General features: G+C 34.9%; 1 protein-coding gene across 3 annotated transcripts in view; it reads right to left on the bottom strand.

The window, feature by feature from the left end:
* Nucleotides 1–19,137, bottom strand: part of PACRG (parkin coregulated) — a 254,712-nt gene that overhangs the window by 63,742 nt on the left and 171,833 nt on the right. The gene's annotated exons all lie outside the window — the stretch shown is intronic.

The following is a 19,137-nucleotide window of genomic DNA, read 5'->3' on the forward strand; positions in this document are numbered from 1 at the left end:
ACTTTGGACCAGCTTAAAAGGAGCATTCCACAGACAAAGTTCCTCATGGGAAACAGTAATAAATGAATGGAGAATGAAAGGAGCTTCATCAGACAACCGGGTTAACCTCACCTGATTGATTTTGTAAAGGGAGGAAATGTGTCATGTGAGGAAGATTGATGCAGGGTTTTAAATTCAGGGCTAAATTTTTCAGTTCTTGACTTCTAGGATTTATAATTTTTAAAAGAGTCAAAAGTTCCTGCTGTTTTCTGGGTGTAAATACTGTGCTTGATCCAGTAGTCAAGAACACTTTTCCACAATAAAATTATTCTAATACTTTACAAAAAACAGCTCCTGGCACCTAAACTTTTAGCTTTGAGTTAGAAAGTCTGCTTGCAGCTTTCTTTTTGGGGGAGATAAAGTTCACATTTTGAATCAAAATATCTTTAAAAGAAATATGGGAGGATTAGAGCCCCTGTTTGAAAGAAAGTCTTCGGAACTTCAGGTTTGTGAATGCACTGATGTTCTGGCAGGTTCAACTCTACGGAGGTACATTTGGCTCTTCTCTGCCTGAATATACCATTATTATGCTTAAAGTAAACTATTCACATACCATAAAATATGTATTTTAAGCAACGTACCACGTTATGGTTGCTATAAACATCCTGTGCTTTCAGTTGCAAAAGTGGACTGATGCACTAAGATGGGAAAGTAGCAGAGGCACAAAAGATGGGAAGGATGTTTAATGGTAAGCCAATTTGGTTGATAAAAGCCTAAGAACACCCTCCTATAAGGATCCCTTCTGCCTGTTTCCAGCATTCTACTGCACTCCTCTGTAATGGTAAGCATCTACTGGCTTAATCTTCTTATCTTACTGAAGCATGACATAGCACTGAAAGCGTGTTGATATAATATTTAAAGGCTGGAAAGACCCAAGCTAAAACTCTTCTAGATTGTTCTCTCATTCTGCTAGTACTGGAAGACACCAGAATGACATTGCCAAATATCTTGACCCAGTAGATCAAGATTTTCTGTTGCCTCTAATGTACCTTAACACTTCACATCTACCTGATCGTTCCACAGAGATGTGTATTTTAGCAAGGTAACTGCTACATTTCTCCGTCATCAAAGCACTTGGGATATTTATTTCTCTGAAAAAAAGTATGGCAGCCTTTTTTCAAAATATTTAGTCTGCTGAACCACTGGCTATGCTATACTTCTTCCTTCCTTGCTCTTTACCCCAGCAATGCTAAAAACTCAGTAACACGCTAATGTCACTGCGTGCGTGCTCAGGGAGTTATTCAGCCCTACAGAAAATCAGATTTCATGTTATCTGTCTGCAGGACATTCACAGAATTTGCTTATGTAAATTAACAACTTACAATTGTGTAACAATAACAAATTACAATTATGTAAAGTAACAACTTTGCAGGACAAAAAGTAGTATTGCTTCGGATTTTCAGATGCTTTACTGCTGGCAAGATTTGGCTGTGGAAGTACTTGACATTGCAAGGTACAATTACTGAGCTGCCAATTTAGCTATGCTTAACATGTTTAACTAAGCTATACTTAGAATGGCAATGTGTGCTACCTTTCGTACCTACTACCAGCTGCGTTTAGCATTGGAAGGAATATATTATTTTGGGTGTTTTCTACAATTTACTCCAGAAACATATAGTGCCAGATGCTGATGATGTAAACACTACAATGTGAGTTAGCCTCTGAACTCAGCTCTGTTAGCTTTTTTGATGCTACAGAAATAACATACAGGACAAATAACATTTTCTTGCAAAAAATCTTAACATACGGTGCTGTACTCTATGTGAAAAATAAACCAGAAGAGAACAGTGTTCTGAAACTCTGATTTAGAACTGAACCCAACTGAAAAGAAATTCTGGTGCAGTATATGGCACTAGAGCATAATGAATAATCGGCTCATAAAATTTCTGAATGAATCACCTTTTATTCTTTAGTCTGTATTTGTCACTGAGTATTCTTCTTTGTTATTTGTTCCTGTTCTCTACCAGGCAGCCCACTTTTTACACATAAAACAAATGTCTATTTATGGATTTATATTACATTAAGCAAAGTGAAGCAATTATCTACTGCGTTATATGCCACATCGAAATTAGTCTGACAGTTCGTTTGGTTGGTTTTAGCTATATAACAATGCAGAAAAATAGGAAATCAATAGAATTGCTAATATGTAGTTTGATTAAACTGGGGTAACATGTTGTAATTCAATCCATAGATTTTGATTAAAAAAAATAAATTCCAACTTTCTAAACTATGTGGCTTCCATTTATGAGATGCTGGAGTATTAATTCTATAAGTAAGGGAAACCAAAACCAAGTGTAATTCAGTTTTTAGATAAAATATTTCACTAAATTCAGTTTTAAAGGATAAATGAAGAGAAAATTAATATGTTGATCTATCTTAAACACTGTCATCCGATTTATCTTGCTAGACAATATCATTCCAAATAATTGCAAGATTTTCAGACTTCTGGCACTATAGAAAAGATGTTTCTGGAACAAATTGCAGAAACCACCCAAAAGCACAGGATGTACTATTTTAGAATATTATGAAAGAAAATTACTCTATATTGTACCTGTTGCACTTTAGGAGAAATTAAGGGTGGTAGGTGTAATAGCAACAGAGTAATTTACTGGTTGGAGTACACAATAAGAGAGGCATTCTTGGCACAGTGAATAGGTGGGTAGATTTATCTTAGAGACTCATTTTCTCTTTGTACACATACTTAAGTAGGTCAATATTACCTTTTGAAACAGTTACAGATCATCCAGTGAAATACCATAATAACATCACAGGATTATACTACAATCATCTCAAGATCACAGTAAAATGTGCTAGAACAGCTCCCGGGATCTATTATTGAAAAATACAATAAAGACTGTGAATAACAATTATTAACACTAGCTTCTTCAGAATGAAAATTTGGTGCAGCATTTGAGTGGGACAGTTTCTGCTATGAACTTCTAGAGGTAAGTACAGCTGCTCTTGAGCCTCCTAGGAAACAGCATATTCAGAAGCACAGAGTGCCCTCAGTATTATGGAGGAGTATTGTTTTGTTCCTGATTCAGTGAAGGGATTGCCCCCCCTTGGCCAATGAAACTTCTCCAGTTTCTTGGCTTTCTTGTTGGTTGTTCAGGCTGTGGTTCCTACCCATGCCAGAAGACTGTTCCATTTTAATAATGTCTCTTGACATCTTGTTATCTCTGACTTCACCTGTTCTCCCCAACTCACTCTGTGTTCCCACTGCCTTCATTTTATCAACTCTGACTTGATCATCTCATAGTGTCTTAGGCCATTTCAGCATGCCAGCCTGATAGCAAATTATAATCTTTTTCTTGGATCGTATTTACTAGTGGGAAAAAACAGCAGGGTGAGACAAGTACTGGACCTGGCCCAAGAGAATGGGCAGGAATGTACAACTGCTGGTGTCAGAGAAAGATTGAAAAGGACGTAGATTAGCTTGGGCTATTGTGGAACACCAACCACATACAAAAAAGCCAAGCCTTCCAATCCCAGTGTGTTTTAGCTACTTAGAAAGAAGACTGAAAAGTTACTTGATTACAGTATATAAATATCTTCATGGGAAGAAAATACTATCTACTAAAAAGCTTTTTGATCTTATGGAGAGAGGTATTATTAGAACAAAATCCTGAGTACCAAAGTCAAATTCAAATGCAGACTGAAAATTCAATGCAGATTAGGCATGAAATTTCAACAGTAGGAACATCTGGTCACTAGAAGAAACGCAGAACAAAGAGGGGCTTCAAATAGGGCATGGATGCCTTTGTGGAAGCTAAAAATTCAGTCAACCTTTGAGCTCTTCCTTTTTCAAGAAGAGGCACATTTTATTCAAACACATGTTATCAGGCATCATCATCAGGGTTGATGATCTGCTTATCTCTTTGGCTTTGAAATCTATGAATCTTGTGACATTCGGCAACTCAGTGGCCTCAGTTCTACCAATCTTGCCTGTGCATTCTTCTTTTGATTCCACGGTTATCATGCAATGGCTGGCTGTTTAATATAGAAGATTCTTTTGAATCTTGATTCATTAACTACTGAGTTAAAATATCATTAACTCTTCTGAGGTCTTAAAACGTACTTCCAAATCTGCAGCAAAGTAGAAAGATTACCTACCTCATATTGCTTAGTAACTACAGAACTTACTAAGTCTTAGTTTATGAAGTTTCTTGCTTGTTAAGCATTTGGGGACCAGGATCATTAGCAAAATTAGGCTCTTTTATTAATTCATCTCAATGAATATAATTACAAATTTTGCGGTGCAGTTCAAGAAAACTGAGACCTATTAGCCTAGATGTTTTCAGGACACTTGGTGCATCTCCCCCACAGCAAAAAAATACAGACTGCAACTGTATTAATGAAACAAACAGGGCCAGCTAGAGCATTGGCCAAGCACTGCTCCAGCACTGCCTGTACTGTTTAATTGTTAGCAGGCATTCAGGCACAAATGCCTGAATTAGAGAACGGGCTTGAGGTATTTTATTTGCTAATACAGATACAGCCATAGAATCTAAGGCTATACATACAAGACAATTTCCTCCCCTAAGAACTGAAATAAAATGTCTCTTTAATAAATCTGACTGCTCCTATCTCAAAGGCCATTGTAAAACCCTGAATATGATATGTAAATTGTTCCAGACCACAATAATTACACTTGCAACTAGAATATAATGTAAGTTGAGTTTGAAGCTAAAAACTTTTAGTCTTTGGAAACTGTATTATTCTCTGTTGGCAAAATTAAGAGCTACCAAGAGCTTCTATCTCTTTTTTGTCATAAGTAGCTACCTGTGTCAAATGACTAAGTCCTCTCTCAACAGTTTCTGTAATGTATAAAGGACTAAACTGAAGCCTGTAAATTTCATGTTTCAGGGCATCTTTTCTCATTCTAGAACACTTTGAAATCTTTCCAATAACTCATACTCTTCTTGAAGTGTGAATATCAGCTTTGAACACAGCACTGTCACAATAGTTTGTAGTGAAATGCACACAGACACCTTCTACTTGATAGTCCTCCTCTTCTAAACATTGTATTATGCCATTTAAACATAGCACTGCACTGAGAATTCCTGTTGAGGCAGTGATCTTCGATGACCTTCTGTTCTTTCCCGAGTCGTCATTTTCAAAGACAAGGTGTATTATCTAAGTACAAGGTGCATACTTTGTCTCTGAATTTACTACTTTGTACCTAGCTATATTAAAACAAATTTATTTCACTACTATGTGGTGATTAAGGTCATTTTTTATTTATCTTACTTTTTTCATACCTTACCAGGCATTTTTATCTGCAAAGCTTTTGTAACATTACTTGTATGATCAATCAAATCACTGATGAACACCAAGTCAGGAAATCCCTCTGACAGATCTTTTCGCTCGTGGCCATTGGTATCTTCCCACAAATGACTACATTTTGACATCTGCTTGTAAGCCAGTCCTTAATACAGCTAGTATTTCTGATTAAGTCCATATTTTACACTTTTAACTGAAGTGCCATGCATCGCCAAAACAAATCAATTGAAAGATCCATGTATACTATGCCAACTGCAAATTAAATGGCCTGTTTGCAAAAGAAATGCTGTGTATATTTAACATTGATTTAACAGTCTTAAATTAATTGAGAGAATTTACCTTTTCTGTTTATTCCATTTTTTATTTGTCAAAATCATCTCTACATCTCTCCAGAATAATCAGTGTTATTCTGGATATGCTAGTTGTAAATCCATAGTTACAGGTGCATTGAAAATGTGGTTGAAATTAATTTTATTGATGTTTGAATAGGAAAAAAAATAATGAAATATATTCTTCTGTAACTCAATTCAGTTCTTATTAGACTAAATGTGAGTATTTTCTGTGATTCAAATGAAATATTTGAATTAGAAGATTTTTTTAAATGACTGATTAATATAACAGAACAACACAGTGGCGTAATATATTACTTTGGTTTTCTCTAGTTTTAAGTACTTAAAACTTCATAAATATGTTATTTACAATATATGTGTGTTTAATTAACGACATAAAGTATTTCTATACCTTTTACCTGTATTTTTTCTACTTAACTTAAAACTTGTGAGGGAACAAAGATTTACGGAAATATCTTGCATTCACAGCCAAATCTGTGCTATATCCTTACTCCCACTAGTTTCACATGTTCCAGTCTCCTTTGCTACCTGTCAGATGTTTCACTTGCTCTCAGTCTGGTCCCCAATGCTCTAAAGTGCCACATGATAGGAGATATGTATATATAGAGAGATACAAATGCACACATTCATACTAATAGACACTCGTGCGTACATACACATGCAATCACAATAAAGATTGTTCTATAAGTTTGGATTTCTTACTTGAGCTTACGTATGCAAATGTGTCAAAAGTTAATGCTTGCTAAACTGATGAATGAGTCATAGCTTATGGCACTCTGGGTTTTTAATGTTTGTATTTAGAAATCTGTATCAGCAACCTTAACTACATATTAGCACATCTTCTGTAGTTGTAGCAATCATAAAAGTAGCTAGAATGCAAATTTGATCATTGAATTTGTCTTTTGCTTAATGTTTGTAGTTAATTTCAAACGATGGAGAGAAGATCCTGTTTTCTAGTGGCTGAAATACAATAAGAATATAATAAAAACACTGTGATAGCAAACTTTTCACAATGAAATTTCTTGTAAAGTCTCACTTCTTTCACTACGTTCTAATACAGCCAAAGCAATGTTACAGAGAATTAAGCTCCCATAACATTGAGGAATTATCAGAGTACGTGGGGTTTGTTATATTTTAATTTAAATGAAGGCATTGTCATCTATTTGGTGCTGATTTAACAATACACACTTGAAACATTCATACCCAAATCAATAATGAACAGCATGTGATTCCCTGCACTTCTGTTCTGAGTAATGCATCTGTAGACTGTGTGGAATGGAAATTAAGAGAATGTGCGGCAGCATACTATGTTCTTTGATGGAGTGATGTTTTTATTTGATATTGCAGCATTCTGTTCAGTGCAGGATTTTGGTGAATTTTCTTGAGTGGCCACGGAGCCCTGAGGGTATATCAGCTAACACTAAGTTTTTAAACCTGTAATTCAACAGGTAGAACTGGTTTATCAGCTCTGGGAGCCAAATCAAAACATCTCAGTTTCTCTGCTCTTCTTTTTTTCTTAATAGTAGTAGAATTTTGCTGCCTAATTCATGTGTTTGTAACTTCTTTTGCCACTGAACCAAACTCTGCAAAAGCTGTTTAAACAAGCTGCAAAATATATCTATCACCCTCTATAAGACGCCATCACTTCCCCATATATATACTCTTTAGTTGCATGCCATGTTAAAAAGTGTTAGGAAATTTCTTATAGAGAAGGTAGTAAATCCATTCTCTACCCACATGTTTGTTCACATGAAAATGTGAAATTTTTTTTGCCTCCACCGCCCAGACATTCCTGTTGCTCCGATAACAAAGAAGGAAATAAATAAAGACAATACAATAATTGCAGAAGACCAGATCCCAACAATAGCAAACATCAACCGTCTGCATCACAAATAAGATTTGGCACAGACATGTAGAGAGAAAACTGAGTGTCAGTCCTAATCTACTATTTTTAGTACTATTACTGATAGATTAGATATACTAATATCAGAATGAAGTTGATAGCAAAACCTCTGCTAATTTCAATACTCAGAAGTCTGTATTGGGTGTTTAAAAGAAAAGTAAATAAGCATGTATAATTTAAACTGAAACCAGACAAGCTGATTTTTCAAGGAAATAAAAGGGACTGCTCCCAAAAACTGCAAAAGAAAATGAGATTTAAAAATTATTTTTCATACGCTGTCAAGTCCACATTCCCATAGCATCTCATTTATCCTTTCATTGTATGGTTTCTGAAAGTCTACTGAACTGGTCTCTGCAAAAAATCTGTGCACTAAGGTAAGCCTGAAGAGGACACGTTCAGAATCTTGCAGATGAGATGACTAATATGCATGAAACCATTGGACTCAATATCCTGAGGCATGAGCAAACTGTCACCACTGACTGGTGACTCAGAAGTGCAAATGCTTCCTTCAATCTAAAAAACATTAATGTGGGAGAAAGACAGATGTTACTGAAGAATACAGGGCTTACTCTATAAGGCTGAATATTAATTTCTCTTCCTGAGCCTAATCAGCAGTACAGAAAAAAAAAAGCACAAATGCTTCTGATTGACTATATTCCCGTGTCTGTTACTTCTATTGTACATTATTTGTATTGCCGTAACCAATCTTCTCCATGCTGTTACAGACCTAAGAGCAGAACCAACCTGTTATCCATTAGCTGTCTGGATATGGACAGTATTCACCTACAGACTGAAGCAATGAAGGTCTTTTATGACTAGAAACTACTTTAACTAAAGCTGCATTTTTCTACCCATCCTCCATTACTTTAAATTGCCTAATCTGCTAGCTATCGTCAGTTTTTCATCAGTTAGATTTATTTTCTCCAACACAAACGAAGCATGTTTGATCTTCAGTGGCCATTATTACAACTGCTAAATAAGGTAACACAAGGTTATTGTGTAATGATATTTCAGATCAAACCACACTTTGGCCAACATTTCTCTTCCTTTGATTTTTGATGCACATTTTCAATTTTTACCACATTTACAAAGCTTACTGTTTATTTGTGTCATTGTTCAAAGAAAATTGCTCACCAAGATCTACCAGGAGTTTATCTTGTTGCCACTGATTTTATCTTCCTCTTGCCTTTTTCACAATTAGTACTGCATATTTTAAGATTAAATCTGCCTGGAATATGCTCTATTCTATTGAACAATCTGCAAGCAACAGAGAGCAGTAGCATAGCACTGTCACAGCTTGGAATGTAGTAGGCTGATAAATTTTGCTCTTAGCAGGCCACAGAGGGATGCAGAAGCACGACTTATTTTCTTGAAATGAGCTAAGTACAAGATCTAAAAGGTAGATTTTAAGGCTATTGCTGAGGGGGAGATTGGCTACATGGAAAAACTGTTTATGCAAAAACTGCATGTGCAACAGTGTTTCTTGGGAAGAAGAAATGTTTAATGGTCATTCTAATGACCAATCTTTATGAAATACAGTGATTGGGAAATCTTGTCTGCAACTTCAAGACAGTCGTAACTTAGCAAATCAGTGTAGAACAAAAAATAAATTTTCAAAAATTTCAGACTATTTTACAGTCTGAAGTGAATCTGGATTTTGAATGTCAGAAAATATCCTTTTTTCCAATTTAATGAGATATTAAATTGGAGAATATCTCTACTTTAATAAGAGATATTTCTCTACAAACAATGCCTATCATAATTTCTTACAATTTCACTCAACCCTAATTTAAAAAAAAAGTCATTTTGACAGCTCATTCCACCAGATGGAACTGTTCATAATACATTTTAAAACATTCTTGTTCAGACATTAGCACATATATTATACACAGTACGCACAGTATGTATATGCTGAGAGTCTATCACTGAGACAAAACAACAGAGCTTCTAAGCACCCTGAACTTTTTCTAGATAGATTTAACCAAACAAAATGAGGGAAACCTAAATTGTAGTTATAAATTAAATTACAGTAGAAATTGGCAGTAATCAATGTATCCTGCTTTGTGGTCATGCGTCCCCCACCCCACCCCTCCCCATGCCTCAGGAGACTGAAGTACTTCTTGGTGTCCAAGATTCTGCTTCCTAAATGCTTCGAAGTTGAATGTCCTTGAAGAAGGCATTGGCATTGACAATTACCATTGATAACTGGCATTTTGCAACAGGTCATAAGTGATTAATGTCATAACAAGAATATAGTATTTCTTAATAATCAAAATACATCTATTTTTCCTGTGATACACAGTAGCTTTCTGACCTTTCTTATTGTTCTATGGAAATTCTTACATCGTCCCTGTGAAATTATGCAGCATACTTTACACAAGCGAAGTATTATGATTAAAAAACAAACAATGCTTAACAAAGATTAAGTGAAAAATAATATCTAACCAAGTCATAAAGGAAAATGATTGCATAATAAATGGGGTAGGTGAGAAAAGAATCCCTAGCTTGTAAGGGGATAGCCCACCCAACTCATGCTGGGACTCTACATGTAGGATGACAAAAAGAAATTCTCTTAAGCAGACTCATCCTCTGTCCTCTGCAGTTCTACATTGCGCTGAAGATGGACCTTTGTGAGCAAGGGAGCTTCAAACTACTTCTTAGCAGGCCCTTTGTCACAAGTGTCAAAGCTTTGCTTGGACAAAAGAGAGAATCAAAACCATTTTGATCTGCATTTTTTTTGTGTGTGTTGTGAAACCGTTTCTTAACCGTTAACAAGGTCAGAAAAAAATGTAGACATAAAATTATTGTAGTTTCATAGGTAATAATTGCATGTAGCAAGTCACAAATACATATGAGCTTTGTTTGTAAGAGTGATTTGAAAGATGCTATTTACACAACATGTGCAGACTTCAGCAATAGTTTTTTTGATTCTACAGATCACTTATGGAGATCTGGTATACAATGATTATCAGTTACGTACAACTAGAAGCTAAGATTTCTTATGTTTCCCAGATGCTTTAGGTACAGTCCCTGGGAAACGATGGTATTTTTCTGAACATTTTCCTGGAATTTCTTAATATTTTTAAAAACAAACATTTAAACCTGTATAACAAACCATCTCTTTTAAGGAACACTAATATTTTACTTAAGTGCTATCAATATTTAGCATTAAAAATTTATCTCATAAAAATCTATTCACTACTGTACAGAAACAAAGCTTTGTTGTAACATTTTATTTGTATAAAGCTGTGAATGACAGCATGATGAACAAGCTCCATCTCCCAAAGATAAAACGAAGCTTAAGGAGTGGATGAAAGGGAACCAAGTGTCGATGGCTGTTTTTGTAGATCACTCTATTTAGGTGCTTATTGCTATAAGCTGACTGTGTGTAACTTGAAAAGGAATATTCCACATTGACATGCATTGTAAATGTATCCCCAGCCAGCACAGATGGCATAAAATGCTTAGTGTTGTTTTCAGATGACATGTCATGCTGTGGGAAGATATGGCTGGAATAAATACATTTTATTTTGCCTTCTGACATTTTTCCATATGATTTAATTATTCAGAGAATAGTATAAAAGGGAGCTTCACTATGAGTGGGATCTATCATATACTCCTAAGTGAACTCAATACTTTATCAAATATGTTTTAGAAAATAAGTCTGCATGACACGTACATAATATAACATTTGGTTGCTCTTGGTTTAGCTTATGTATTTTGCCCAAAGGAACAGGTGATTATGAGTGTACTTTCCCTTCATCTACGTATTCTGAATAGTTTACGTAATAAGCAATTATTCAGATATCAATGTATAAATTCACAAAATAATTCTTTCATTGCCAGAGAAATAAAAGATTGATTCTACGCTATTTTCAGTATGTCTCTTGATGATAAAAGAGAGAAACTAACAATAGTGGAAAGAAAGAAGGACCGATTCTGTGTCAGCTCTGTGCAGATGCAGAGGAATCAAGTACAATAACCTTTTACATGCATTAGTCAAGAAATAGCACTGCACAGATACTTTTTTTTCCTATTGCAGAACAAAAAGCCTGAGTTCATGCATCACTGAATGTGAGGCAGCAGCTTCCCATCAGGGACTGGCTCTTGGGGAGCCCACAGGCAAAACAATGCAAACTGTAATTAGAATACTTTTCTCTCCCATTCTGGGAATAAACAATCTTTTCGTTGTTCATGTTTACACAAGTAACAAAATGCTCAGCTGTGCTGGAGTAACTATAGACAATACAGTAGCAGTGTTGTTATAAATAATACATATGCCAATGTAATTTAGGTTTTCTAATAAATGTAGAAATTCTTTAAGCATTTTCAACCTCGAGTTGCCCAAGCATGCGTTTTTGGCATAGTATGTGACTCATATTCTGTATGTCTTTTCTGCTTAAATATTTTCAATCAAATGATATTAAGTATGATCACTTTAAAAAGTATTTAACTTCTTGTATAACTTTTTTGAAAGCTTTTGAACTTTACATTAGCTAATATATGGAGGGAGTAGTATAAAAAATGATAAATCTGCTTGTCTGACCTCCCGTAATCGCTACAGAATTTCTCAAATTTATTTTGGTCCAATAAAAAAAAAGCAGTAACATTTTTATACCCTGCAATTATAATTACTTTATAGTCGTGGAAGTCTTCACATTTTAAGCTAGACCTCTGCAGTTGTTTCTCTTCCTTACAAGCCCTATCTCTCTGTAAATTCATTATTTACTTTAAGAAACAAAACACATGGGAAAATTTAATACCTAATATCATTGCATAAGCTATTTATAAATGGATGTTATATTTCAGAAATGAAAACCAAGGCTATTAATATTTTATTGCTACTCTCAATTATGCTTCTAACATACTGTAGAGAGCAGGCCTTCACTAGCTGGGGATGGATTAGGAGATTTAATACACTTTGTCTGAGTTTTATGATTACCTTTAGATCATTGTGTTTGGAATGCATGCTATCATAATATCAACATGCACCAGTATGATGACTAACGCCATCTAATGTTAAATGACTAATAAAAACCTAATTGCAGTTACCTGACGTGGTCAGACTGGGTAAAAGAAGTACAAGTTTACTACTTGGACTTTGTGTGGGTAAAAAGAGTACCCATTTTGTTGAATAAGCAAAGGAAGCCAATAAAGAGTGTGCTTTTAAATCTATACCACATATGAGAAAGTAAAATAAGGGTTCGTATACAGGGAAAGATTTAAATTATTTTGGTTACTTGCCACCTAAGCATACTATAGGTAGTACTTTACGTTCTAATAAAATTATTATCTTTACTTTAGCATGAACCTGACAAAATAGCTCAAGGCATCAAAAGGGCATATGACAGAGTCTTGCTAGAACATGATGAGTCATCCTTGAATGGATTTTTACCTCTTGTTACCATGTACCCTTTACCACAGATTCTAAAATAATAAAGGTAGGGGTACCTTTGCTAGAGCTTTCCGACAAATCTGACTTTGCCAGAATTATGAGAATTTTTGAGTCTGTTAATCCCTAGGTCAGCTGTTTTAAGTGACAAATAGCTTTAGAACATGAAAAAAAAAAAACAACCCCAGAAATGGATCTTCTCAGTTCTAATATTAATTATCCTTTTTTTTGTATTATGAGCAAAACAGAATTTGGAGATGTCATGAGGTTAAACTAGCATTACAGAATTTCACAAAAGTACTTTGACTTTCTGGCCAAAGTTGCTAGACTTTGGGGATCTAAAATCAGGTGTCTAAGCCCACATTTCTGTAACTGGCAAAAAAAACCCCCAAACCTTCCTTTTAACCTTTATCTCTCCAAACCCACATCTGGATCTTCTTAAAAATATATCATTGCAGTAAAATTAGGAAAATTATTATTATTTCCATCTTAGACATTTTAAACTGCAAGAAACAAATTGAACTAAGGCCTAGACCTTCAACTTCACAAACTGGAAAGAGGTAGTGGGAGTTTCTCCTACACATAGCAAAAGGGTAGAGAATCACCCAGCATACTGAAACACTCAGGTTTTCTTCTCAGCTCGACAGGACTTATGTCTGCATTTCCATATCTGCCTTTCCTACTTGCCACTGAAACTGCTCTGATCACCATATTATGCACAAGCCTGTGTTTTATGCATTAGTTTGTTTTCTCAGCCACTCCTGTTAAATCTGTTCTGGTTTGCATCGGCTGTTTAAATGCTTGATGACACAGATAAGATATAGGATATTTATCTCTAAATAAAAAGCATAAAATGTTGAAACTCAAGTACTTGTACTAAGAAATATTAAAGTATGCTGTACTTGGTGGAATAACAACTAGAGAAAAAAACCTGAAAAAACACTGTCAGACGATACACAGCACACTACAGTTCAGATCTACTTTCTATGTGCAGGGAGAAATTTGAGTCCACACCTGCTAGGTTATGGTGGGTGCTTTAACAAGTAGACTTTCAGGTTAAGGAGGATCAGCTCCCTGCTAATTTTATAATTAAGTCCCTTATTTATGAATTCTTTTCTATTTTTCTACTAAAACTAGCTAGCAAAGTTTCCAAACAGCGTACAAGCAACTAAAGCACTGACTTTTTAAAATGTTCCCAGTACATGAACCAATTTGCTTCATAAAAGTAACAACATTTGATATGATATATTTTTTTCATACCATCTTTTATACTCCAGGCTCAATTCCATTCTCCCTGGAGTCAATGGAAGTCACTGATTTCAGTAGATATAAAACACTGATTTCTGCTTATATTTAAAAATTTACAGCATTTAGTACATAATCATCTGCTTACATTATATCACTTCATGCAGAATTTAGAATCTGGATCAAGTGAAACTCATGGGCTGGCCAGTGTTATTAATTCACCTTACTTTTTGCTCATTACAAGGCACCTCAAGTACTTTGGAAGTCAGCATTAAACCTACATAAACCTCAAAAGATTTTTGTATTGTCTTTAATTCCAGATGAGGAAAGGCTGATGGTTTCGTCGATGTTTTGAAGGATGATGAAAGGATAATGATTTCAGTATTTGCTGAGATTTGTTTGCATTCAAAACTCAGACTGCAACTTAGGAGGTAAGACTATGTGGAAATAGAAACTTAAAATAACAACAGTAATTAATTTTTGTAATTTATTTTAAATAATTTTATAATAATTGAATTAGTATTACTAATGTTATTCTAGTTATAAAAGCAGTTGAATTTAATAGCTAAGAATGAAAACCACTACCTTTTCCTAACTAATGTAATTTATAATTCTAGCATACTTTGAACTGGTGGACTCAGTCTCAAAGAACGCCCAAAGAATTTCAAAACTTTAGATATACAGTGTAGTTCTTGGAATACGAAAACTGGACAGTAAGATGTAGCAGCCACATAGACAACAGCTTCATACACTTATGCTCCAGCACAGGTGGAAAGGCTTTGGCTACAGTATCAAATAAAGATTTATTTCTTATTCAAGTTCATTGAATCTTCAATTTTCATTTGGAGTAAGTACAACTCCAGTCTTTAATGTTTTGTCCAAGTACAGAGCAAACTTCATGCAGTTTAACTGCTTTTTCTTGGAAGAAGTGCAAAGTCAATCACTTAATTATTGAACCTATAGTTCTCTGCAGTCTGGCAAAAAGGATTCTTCTTTCTTTTCAAATTATTATTGATTTGGAGAATAGCTCAGATAACACTCTGATAAGATGAATTATATCCTCTAATAGCACATGCAGACCTTCAGTTAGGAAGAGCTGAACCACCAGTTGTAAACATAGTCCTGTGATTCTGTTCTGATGACTAACTTGGCAACTTTAGTTAATTAAAAGACAACACAAATTGTTCATTTATGGGCTGATCCAATTCTCATTTAAGTTAAAGTAATGGGAATCCTTCCTTGTTGAGAACTAGGTCAGACTGACATTTGTTCTCCAGTTGCTGAGTTTGGAAGGATATTATGATCTAAGTTTGAGAACCTGTTAGAGTTGTAAGAGATGAGCAGTAAAGCTACAAGAACACTGTCAGAAGAAATCTAGTGAAATGAAATACTAGAGAGTTATGCAGTGTAAGGTAGCTATTTTTCTCTGGTAGTTCATCTCAGAAGTAGCCCTGTTCCTTCTCTCTCTATTGACTCCCACTAGCGCCTCTAAAGGAAGTCCACAAGTCCACTTCAAGTTACAAGCAGCCACCGCGGAAAAGAAGAATTCTCTGGACTGCAGTGCCACCCAGAGCAGGCACCAAGCGCAGGAATGGAAAAGGGGCAACAAATTAGACTAGTGGTAACAGAAAGGTGTGTTTTAAAGAATACACTGCATTCTTCATACAGGCTCTCACGTTTTTTGTGCACTTAATTTTCTGGGTTGTGGAGTCCAGTAGGGCTCAGTTAAGGTTAAAAGACCTTTGGGTAATTAGTGGAGAAGGAGAAATGGTCCAGTTATCCCAAAGAAAAACTGACACCATTTCCTTTGATAATCCATAACCATAAATGTATAAGAAAGAAACTTTTTGCAATAAAAATGTGGTGATTTCACAATTTGAAGCTTTGCCTAGTTGTTGCTCCCAGCTTAGAAGTGGACATTCAGTTATTTGGATTTGAGCAATATAAAGTAATTGGACTTTCCTTGGTTAAGGGTGTACTTTCTGATTATGTATTCCACATGTTGTCACAATGCACCTTGACAAAGTACAGTAGTACCTACCATGGAAAGTCTATTGTTTTGAAATTAATATTTCATAAATTTATGATAATAATAGATGTAATGAAAATTAAATTAAATTTTGTTGAAGAGAGGTATATAATAGCTGTGCATTATATTAAATAAAAAATTTACAACTTATCAACAAATTATCATATCACTTGCATCCACAAGCCATTTTAGAAGTAATTTTACACTATGTTTTAGCAATTGTTTGATTGAGTTATATAAAATAGCAGGGAGAAAAAGAGATAAGTTCTGATGTATATATATACAATGTATATATATACATGTATGTATATATATATATGTATATATATATACATGTATATGTATATATATGTATGTATATAGAAATGTATATATTATATACATATACATATAAGAACATACAACCTGCTTATGTTGCTTTCTATTTTATTCTGATTTGTATAAACAGAGTTACTGTTACATAGCACTGATCAGAAAGATGTGCTTTGCACCTTATAGAATGGCACAGGTTCATTCACCTCTTGTCTGAACTCTAAGGCTGATGGACATCTGTACCTGATTCAAGCAAACTAGGGGCCCTAATTCCCACTACACTCTTCCAACTGTGGCTACGTGCCCCATTGTTTCACTTCTAACTATTTTCCATCTGTTTTTCTGTCTGATTATTTTTGCTTTGGAGAAATTTTAGGTATTAGAAGTAATAATAAATAAAGACTATTAGTTTGAATCAATCATCATTTTGGGGACAAAAAAACCCACCACCAACAGAAAAACCTCCAAAACCAAACCCAACTTCTGGTTATAATAATGGTTCAAGCATCCAACCAGTTTCCATCCTGCATGCAATTCAGTGTTCTCTCACTGACATCATTCTGTGTTCATGAGGATAAAAAAGTATAACATCTGACTTCTTTCAACATTTATGCTTCAAGATATATTTAGTAGAGGAAAGCCTCTACTGAGATTTTTATTTTATATTTGGGCAACTTACAAATGATAAATAGTACTTCTTTGCATTTAATTGAAAAATTAGCTCTTCTGACATGAAAGTTGGTTCAATCTCAGTCCTAAGAAGAAATCAAGAGAGATAGCTTACTTCAAAACTGAGAAGTGTTTTTTATAAGCGTTACCCTAGTGTCAATCTTACGGCTACAAATAGAGCGAGTGGTTGGAAAATGATCAGATCTATATATGGGTGAGAATTCTTGATCCAAGTTCATCCCAAATTTTCACATTACTGGATTACTCCAGAAAGAATAGCAGAAAAATACAATTTCTGGGGACTATCAGGTTATTTCCTTAATGAAACAGGCCCATATCAATAAAGACACCAAACTTAAAACCTGGTATGGCTCCATAGGTATGTGATATTTCTAGCTTATGCTAAAAGAATTGCATTACAGCAGACCAAACAGAAGAGAGAGAAAAACTGTAGTGAAAAAGCTATAATAAACAAAATAGAAGTTTCATGATAACAATGATTTATAAAATCATTGGTCAAGGTACATCAGGGCTCATTTACAAGTTTAGACTTTTAATTGGGCGGAAATTTCAAATGGATTTTGCTGAAAACTGTTATATGAAATTAATTTGGATGGTCAAAGCACCAGGAATCTGTTTTGTCACTGACTCTCTAATCCTGAGCAATTCATGCATTGATGGCACACTCCATTTTCGTTAAGCTGAGCCTGGAGGATAGGTTGCCAGCCCTCAGTTGTCCGTTATACCCATTATATACCCAACCTCAATGAAAGTAATTCCCCTCTTCAAGTCTACCAGTACGATTGCACATGGAATCGTTTCCAGTAGAAACAAGTTCTATTAGAATGAACCAGATTAATTTAAAGACTTTTAAACTCTGGGTTATTTCACAGACTCAGGGCAAGGAGCAATGACACATGCAACTATACTAACTTTTAAGCAGATTGGGGGAAGGTCCTTCATTTGTCTTCTGTAGAACCATCTTGATCTGATTTGGCTGCAGCCACAAAACAAGTCTACTGCTACTATACTTTCCCCATTCGTAAACTGCACTAATTTTTGTACACCTACACAGAAGAAAAAACCTTTGCAGTTTCAAGGTCAATAAAATCTACAGACTTAAGTACCACTGTCAGCTTCTATCCACGCTGATATTTTGTATATTAAATAGTGTGTGCATATGTATATTTACACAGTGTTTATTAAAGGAAACTTTAAAATGTTTTTTCTTCAAATTACCATGAATTAGTTGAAGTAGATTCCTAACTGCGCTTAAGTGCAGTTTATTTGCACTTAAGTGCATATGTGATAGTCTTAAATGGAGATTGACATGGATAGTCTTAAATGCATAGTCTTAAATTGGTAGTCTGCAGTGGAGTATATAAATTTAAGAATAGTCTCTTTCTTAACTGGAGATAAGATTTCAACCTTAATTTTTGTTAAAAACAAAAACATTGCAAATGGACCACCAACTCTGATCTGCATAATTAACAACTTCCATGAAGTATACTTCCATGAAATACATGGCTGTAGATATCCTGTTGCCTGTCTCATTTAAATCTTTCCTTTGTATTCTAATCAGATAGAAAGAGGGGCCAATTCCCAATTTGAAAAATAAACACATTAAAGAAAATTAGTTTAGGCATCATTACAGTGTACATACATGAGTGTCTACATTTTTTTTAATGGACACTTTCTAAACAGCATTTAAGTACAAACCATAATTTCTCTGTGTGGCTAATTTGACCACACATATTGCAAACTGTTTTCATTTTCCTTTATTGTCCTCTAATGAGCTCATCAAGAGTATATAATTAGTGCAGTAAACTGCCTAAAACAGGCTCTGCCCTAAAGCAGCCAAGCAGAGTTCTTGACTAGCCCCCTCTCCCACTGGAACTTCGTACTGTTAATGGAC

Source organism: Phalacrocorax carbo, chromosome 3, assembly GCF_963921805.1.
Source record: "Phalacrocorax carbo chromosome 3, bPhaCar2.1, whole genome shotgun sequence".
NCBI classification, from domain to species: Eukaryota; Metazoa; Chordata; class Aves; order Suliformes; family Phalacrocoracidae; genus Phalacrocorax; species Phalacrocorax carbo.